General features: G+C 46.1%; 1 pseudogene; it reads right to left on the bottom strand.

The window, feature by feature from the left end:
* Window positions 1-810: 810 nt before the first annotated feature.
* Window positions 811-1,595, bottom strand: LOC114208393 (eukaryotic translation initiation factor 4E type 2 pseudogene; annotated as a pseudogene).
* Between the last annotated feature and the right edge of the window lie 5,953 nt (window positions 1,596-7,548).

Genomic DNA, 7,548 nt, shown 5'->3' with positions numbered 1-7,548 from the left:
CATCTGGGAAAACGATTACAGTCGTTGCCCTCCGCTCCAAATCCTGCACTTAGAACCTGTATTATAATCCAGCTCTTAATCAGACTGGGTTCTGCTACAGCTTAAATTACCAGGCATCCCTTCTAAGCTACCCCAGTGACACCTGTGTGGACCCACTGGATTAAAATTCGTTCGACATGTGGCAGTGCCCAAAAAGGAGAGTGCCTGCCATAGGAGGGAAGTACAGAGCACGAGGCAGGAGACTACACAAAATCAGTAACACATTCTCAGAAGGTGGGAGCTTGGGGGAAGAGGGAAGAGAAAGAAACAAAATGTCCCAATAATTTAATGGCAAGGCTGGAAGACAGCACTTAGAGCTATTCCAGGACTCTCCAACAGAAAGCTTTTCCTGGATGCACTGTCCTTCCTAATACTGACATAGCTCTCAGGCGACAGCTCTGACTTGTACACACGGTCACGATGCCTTTCACACAGCATGAGGAGAGCATACCAGAAGGTTCAAGAGGCATCTGGACAGCGCACAGCTAAACGAGAAGCTGACACCCCTCCACAAAACTCCATTAAAACACACCAATGGCTGGGGTGCCTGGATGGCTCAGTCATTAAGCATTTGCCTTCAGCTCGGGTCATGATCCCAGGCTCCTGGGATTGAGCCCCACATCGGGCTCCCTGCTCAGCAGGAAGCCTGCTTCTCCCTCTCCCACTCCCCCTGCTTGTGTTCCCTCTCTCGCTGGGTCTCTGTCAAATAAATAAATAAAATATTAAAAATACACACACACCATTGGTCTATTACTAAATCACATGGTCCATTTTTCTGCTTTATAAAGTCAGAGATGCCGGAGGGCATCTAGCAGAATCAGTCCCCCAGGGGAGGGTGCAAAGGGGGACCACGCAGCCGAGGGACGTCCCTTCAGTGAGCAGAAGGAAGGACGGGCTGGAGAACTCCCGTCCATTTCAGACAAACACACGGCCGTCCACATTCGGGCTGTGGTTGCTAGGTCTCTGCCAGTCATATTCTATAGTGAAATAATACGCTCCTGACACCACACAGACCCCAGGCCCGCCGATTTCCTTCCCACCAGGTACTGTTGCCTCAACATGGCCAAGATGAGATTCTCCCAGCAACAGGATGCCGAGCCCTTCCACAGCCAAATAACCCACTTGCCACCATTTTTGTTTGCATCATCTTCCCACAACGGCTTCATTCCTTCTTTGAAGAGAAGGAAGCCACTGTGGCCTGTCAGATTCCAGGGAGGTACCACGTGGAGGCTGTAAAACCTTCCAGACTGTTCCACAGAGTCAGAGGTGCCCGTCTGTTAGATGTTCTGTTTGCAGTTCTGGGAGCGGGTGGGATGGTGGTGGTTCTCCTGGGCACCACACAGTGTGCTGTGGGGATGCTCTGCTGGTCCAAAGACAACAGCCTTCCTCTTGCCACTGCACTGGCTCCTGTTTCATTCCGTTTCTCCTTCTCACCATCTTCCGACGTGCTCTTCATTCTGCTCAGGGTCCCCACCCTTATCATCTTTCGAGGCCTCAAGCTTCCTCACTGCCACGGTCACCCCTGCTTCCCAAAGTGAGTCTATCACTTGTTCTTTTTTTTTTTTTTAAGATTTTATTTATTTATTTGACAGAGAGAGACACAGCGAGAGAGGGAACACAAGCAGGGGGAGTGGGAGAGGGAGTAGCAGGCTTCCCGCTGAGCAGGGAGCCCGATGCGGGGCTCAATCCCAGGACCTTGGGATCATGACCTGAGCCGAAGGCAGACGCCCAACCGACTGAGCCACCCAGGCGCCCCGAGTCTATCACTTGTTACATGAGAATATTCAGGGACAGCTTTGTGGGCGTGTGCACTATGCAATGGGGCCCTGTACTCAGAAGGTTCCCACACTTGGTTTAAAGCTCTGCTGTCATCATTTTGAAATTTTTTTTTTAAGATTTTATTTATTTGAGAGAGAGAGACAAGAGAGAGCAAGCACAGGTGGGGAGGGGCAAGGAGAGAGAAAGAGAATCTGAAGCAGACTCTGAACTGAGCACGGAGCCTGACACGGGGCTCGATCCCACGACTGTGAGATCATGACCTAAGCCAAAATCAAGAGTTGGCTGCTTAACCCACTGAGCCACCCAGGCGCCCTGAATGAAATTCTTCATCATCTTTGGAACCAGGGGGGCCATGCTTTCATTTTGCCTCGGATCCCACAAATTATGTAACCTCTCCTGACAATATTTCGAATAGCTTCATATCAAAACTCTGCATTCATCTGGACATTCTTTTTAATATGACCTGATTTAGGGTCTTTTAACCCTGGTTGTTCTTCTCTGACTTTAGTTCCCAGAACTCCCCACAGACTCTATATATGATTGAGTATGGATTACAGGGATACCTCAAACACTGCTATTACAGAGGCTCCTAAGATTGTGTGTGTATTTGCGGTAATAGAAAGCAATTACTGTTTACTATATGACAGGCATTATGTTAAGCATGCTACATGTGTTACTGACCTCACCACAACCCTCCTAGTTTTTTGTTTTTGTTTTTTAAGATTTTTTATTTAACAGAGAGATAGAGAGAGAGAGAGAGCGACACACAAGCAGGGGGAGTGGCAGGCAAAGGGAGGAGACTCCCCACTGAGCAAGGAGCCCACATGGAACTCATCCCAGGATTCTGGGATCATGACCTGAGTTGAAGGCAGACACTTAACTGACTGAGCCACCCAGGCACCCCAGCACAACCCTCCTAGTTAAGAAACAGATTCCCAGTTTTCAGATGAGAAAACTGTGGCTTAGAGAGGTTACACAACTTGCCTCAGATTGTAGCCATAGGCGGCAGAAAACTCCAACCCAGGCCTGACCAAAGGACCCTTCCACACTACGCTCTACTATGGTTTCTCCCAAGTTATCACAGTTATAGAGGCACTGACTCTTTGGGAGGCTGGATGCTGCCCATATGGAGCTGTTACCAATTCTGATCTCTGTCAGCTAATTTGCATCTAGGGTGATTCCGCTGCCCGCTCTGTGGGGGTTGACTGGGCTACTCACACATGGCCATTTCCTATTCCAGGTTCGTGCTCTCTGTTAGGCTCTTTTCTGAGGTGCCCTCCCAAGCGTAGTCTCTATATTGGTTTCTAATTGCTGCTGTAACAAATTACCACAAATTTAGTGGCTTTAAACAACAAATTTATTATCTCACAGTTTTGGAGGTCAGACGGCTGGAATGGGCCTCACAGGGCTCAATGAAGGTGTCCGCAGAGGCCCTGTCCTTCTGGAGGCTCTGGGGGGTAGTCCATTCTTTGCCTTTTCCAAATTCTGGAGGCTGCCTGCATTCCTCGGCTTGTGGCCATGGCACTCCAACCTCTGCTTCTGTCATGTCTGCTTCTCGGACTCTGACCCTTCTGCCTCCCTCTCATAAGAACCCTGTGATGGCATGGACTACCTGGAAAATCTACAATAGTCTCCCTGTTTTAAGGTCAGCAGATTAACAACCCTAATCTAGGATTTCCTCTTGGCACGTAACATAATATACTCACAGTTTCTAGGAATTAGGACGGGGACATTTTTGTCCATGTCTACACACCACATACACTCGCACACACCCACACCCCTAGCTCCTCATGGGCCCTGGATTCCAGGGCCTTCCCCTTCCTACAGATGCTGCTCATCTTCCTATGGATGCATTCTGTTTCTTCTGTGTTCAGCCAATAAACATGTATAAGCCACCTATTATGAGCTAGGCCTTCGGCTAAAGGCAGGAGATACCAAGAAAGAAGACATAGTCCCTGTCCTGAAGGAGCTCGCGTTTTGGTGAAGCTGACAGAAAAATCATGAAAAGACAAGAAAATATGGCAAATCCTGGGATGGAAGGGAGCACAGGAGAGGAAGGGGCACTTAGGACTTGGGCTTGGGGCTATGCGACTATTCCTGTCCTAGACCCACAAAATCAAGACAGTAGAATTCACCATGGAACATAAGGATCTGTGACCTGGTCTCTGGCATCCCTAAAGTATCCGTGCCCAGCACTGCCAGGCAGAGCCAGGCTGCTCACAGACTGGGAAGCAGAGGAACACTTAAGTCTCCCTCTGTGCTCCCGAAGGCCTCCCTTCAGCGCGGGCTCAGTGGCAGCCAGGGGTTACTCATTACCGAGGTGAGGAGGATCACTGCCCAGTGGAACAAGCTTTTATAGTGTTCACAAGGGACAGACTCATCCCTGATGGCTGGTCCTCCCATTTCCCCAGTCTGGACCTGACCTAAAAGAAGGTCTTATTTTGAAAGCTGAAAAGGGAAGACATTGTTAAATACACCAAGAGGTAGTTTAGTTCCTCTCTGAGTCTGAAATGTGGAGTCTGAGGAAGGTGATAGGACTTGTAAGCTTTCAACGAATTTATGTTTGTTTCAGATATCTATCATAGCCCAGTTTCCTGGATGTGCCTGATGACTGACCTTTGTTCCTACTCTTATCATTAAGAAACCCAGAGGCTATCATCTGAGTCTCTAGCTCGTGCCCACAGACATCTCACAGGAACCAAGCGAGGGCCTTATTTACAGCTCAGCACTGAACTCTACTGTCTCCTTTCAGAAACACAAGTGCATCTATCTATCTATCTATATTTTTTTCACTTTCATATTTAATTTTCCTGGCTATGACAAACCAGGCTCTCTTATTTCACACACACACACACACACACACACACACACACACACACACACACACACACACAATTTCCTTCCCAAACCAAAAAGCTACTTTGGACTCATGTTATGTCAGGTGACTGTGAAATCCCCAGTATTTGTATAAGGCTTTATAGTTGGCCAAAGATGTTCTCGGCCGTTGACTCTTGCTCCTCATAACCACCTTATGAAAGTGTCCTCGATGGGGGTCCATTAAGCCCTAAGAATCTTTCAAAGCCATAGTCCCCTGTGAGAACGCTGACTAAATGGGGACTTCCCATTTTTTCACTAAGTTGTATAAAATAAATTCTGCCCTTCATCTACAAAGGACTAAACCAGAAATCAGTTTTATTCTCTGCTTATAGTCCCATATCTGCTCTAAGGCCATCAGCTTCAACCTGAATACCTCTAGTGACATGGTCATCACCTCTTAAGACAATCTCCATCTTTGGTTGTTTCCGACTGATGGGCAGAGAGAGAAGTTTATAGTTTAGGGACATTTTTGTCCATGTCTACACACCACATACACTCACCCACATCCACACCCCTAGCTCCTCATGCGACCTGGATTCCAGGGCCTTCCCCTTCCTATAGATGCTCCTAGTGCATCTATAAGAGGGCCCGCGAGAAAGGACACCTTCATGGGGTTTGGTGTGAGCCCATTACAGTTTTTCTGTATTGGAAATGGCCAACCAACCCAATCAGATCCTTTCTCTTGGACAATATGAATGACAGGGAATCACAGAAAAGGTAGGCCACTGAATCTAATGTCTTTCCCTTCCAAATAATGCATGAGGCCTTCTGTTTATCCCAATCCTTGAAGTACTGGGACTTGGGAGTTACTGTGGCTAAAGAGGACATTGCCTCACATCAATGTAATACAACTCTATTAATGAAGGGAATTTGGATGCTTCTCCTCTTTGAAACTTTCAAAAATCAAATATAAAGTTCTAATTATTATGTTCATTGTAAAGGTAAGGACATGAAATTGCCGGAAGATTAAGCAATCCAGAAGTCCCCTGGCTAGGAAGTGGGACAGCTAGCCTCTGAAACTCTGGCTACAGATTTTAGTTAACTAAAAACAAAACAAAACAAAAAAACTTAACTGAAAGTTTTAAAAAATTAAAACTAAATAAAAAAATTTTAATGTATGTTTTTAGATAATAAAAACAAAAACCTGTGACACAACTTGGATGAATCTCTGGGGAATTATGCTGAGTAGAAAAAAAGCCAATTCCAAAAGGTTACATACTATATGATGCCATTCATATAACATTTTTGAAATGATGACATTTTAGACAAGGAGGCTAGATAAGTGGTTGCCAGGGAGAGATGGGGACAGGGGTGGGGGTGGTGGTCAACAGACTTTGACTCTTAGCTGGGTGGTGTGGACATTGTTCCTTCTACCCAGGGCCAAAGTAGAGCGAGTTTTAGATCAGATGTTCTTCAATGAGCCAACCCACAGGAAAGGCCTGGCTTCCAGAGCAACTTCTCAACTCACTGTCTACCCCAGAGAAATTAAGCCAAGTTGTAAGTTTTTTGAATGGTTAGTGTGACATTAAGATTGATACACAGGTACTTGCCTGGGGAAAAAGAATGTTTACAGCAGCTTAGTTTTGCAGGGTCAACTGGACTTGCAGGTGACAATGAAGATTGATGACAACCTACAAACCGTTGCATCAGGTCTGTGGAAAGGCAGGGTGACCAGATGGCTTGGGAAGTGAAGCCTGAGAAAAGAGCAATTCCAGCTAGGTACAGCTCAGTTCTTTCTGAGCTTTTGACTGCTCACAGCCAACGGGGTCAACAGCAAGGGCAAAGATGTACACGCAGTCTGGCAGACAGTGCAAGAGAAGAGTGACAAGAAAAGAGACAGCAGAGGACATGTAGAGAATTTGCAGCTTGAAGAGACTGTATGTGGGTTCTGCCTCTTAGAGACTGAGAGGCTATGAGCGAGTCTCAGTCTGTTTCTGATTCCTTATTTGCAAAACAGAGCAATGAACCCTTGCTGGTCTATATTACCAGTTGGTTGGGATGAACAAATGGAATAATGTAAGCAATAAATATTCTATGAACACTTACATTCTTTGCAAATGCAAAGAATAGTAATGTGATTTGGCAAGATTCCTACTGGTGGTCTCTAAGTTTCTGGACCTATGATTTGGCAAGTAAACCAATTCCACCTGAAGGCTGATGGGTCTGTGGCCCTCAGGTGAACATCACTAAATGATCAGGTCTTGACAGCAGCCACTGCACTTCCCATTAATTCATGGATGGGGTCATATACCATGGGAGAGCAAGGGAGCATGATGGGCTCCATCTGAGCTGAGCTCTAGTAACTTCAGCCAGCTTCCTACCATACTTCCATAGCAGATCCTTGGTCCAAAGCTATGCATATAGAAAGCCTTTAGTAATGAATGAACGCTCATCTAATTTGGTGAGGGTTCTTTTCGTTTCTACTTATGTAATTTGGGAAATCACTGCTTTGGGAAATGCTGCACAGGAGAGGGGAGATTATCATGGTGGGTAACAGTCTAGCCAGAGACCCTGTGGGAGGAAGGCACTTCAGGTTGAGTTGAAAACCCTCTTTGAGAAGTGGCATAATGGGGCATAAAGCGTGTTGGCTCTAAATGCAAGTAGCTGTGTGACAAAGGCCTAGCTTCATCTCCTCTGAGTCATGGTTTTCTCACCTATAAAATGGTCATGATAATAGTGCTCTCCTCACAGAATTGTCCTGAAGACTAAATGAGATAAACAGATACAGCATAGCTGGTGCAGAGTAGAAACACAGTAATTCGGATCCTTTCTTTCTTTGAAGGATAGGAAGATACCATAACTCCTTTAAAATACCTTCTTTTCCATGTTTTTCAGAGATAATGAAAACAGGAG

Source organism: Eumetopias jubatus, unplaced genomic scaffold (assembly GCF_037043125.1).
Source record: "Eumetopias jubatus isolate StellerSeaLion01/CBP00866 unplaced genomic scaffold, mEumJub1_p1.0 scaffold_4, whole genome shotgun sequence".
NCBI classification, from domain to species: domain Eukaryota; kingdom Metazoa; phylum Chordata; class Mammalia; order Carnivora; family Otariidae; genus Eumetopias; species Eumetopias jubatus.
The sequence above is the reverse complement of the archived record's forward strand: the minus strand, read 5'-3'. Positions and strand labels throughout refer to the sequence as shown.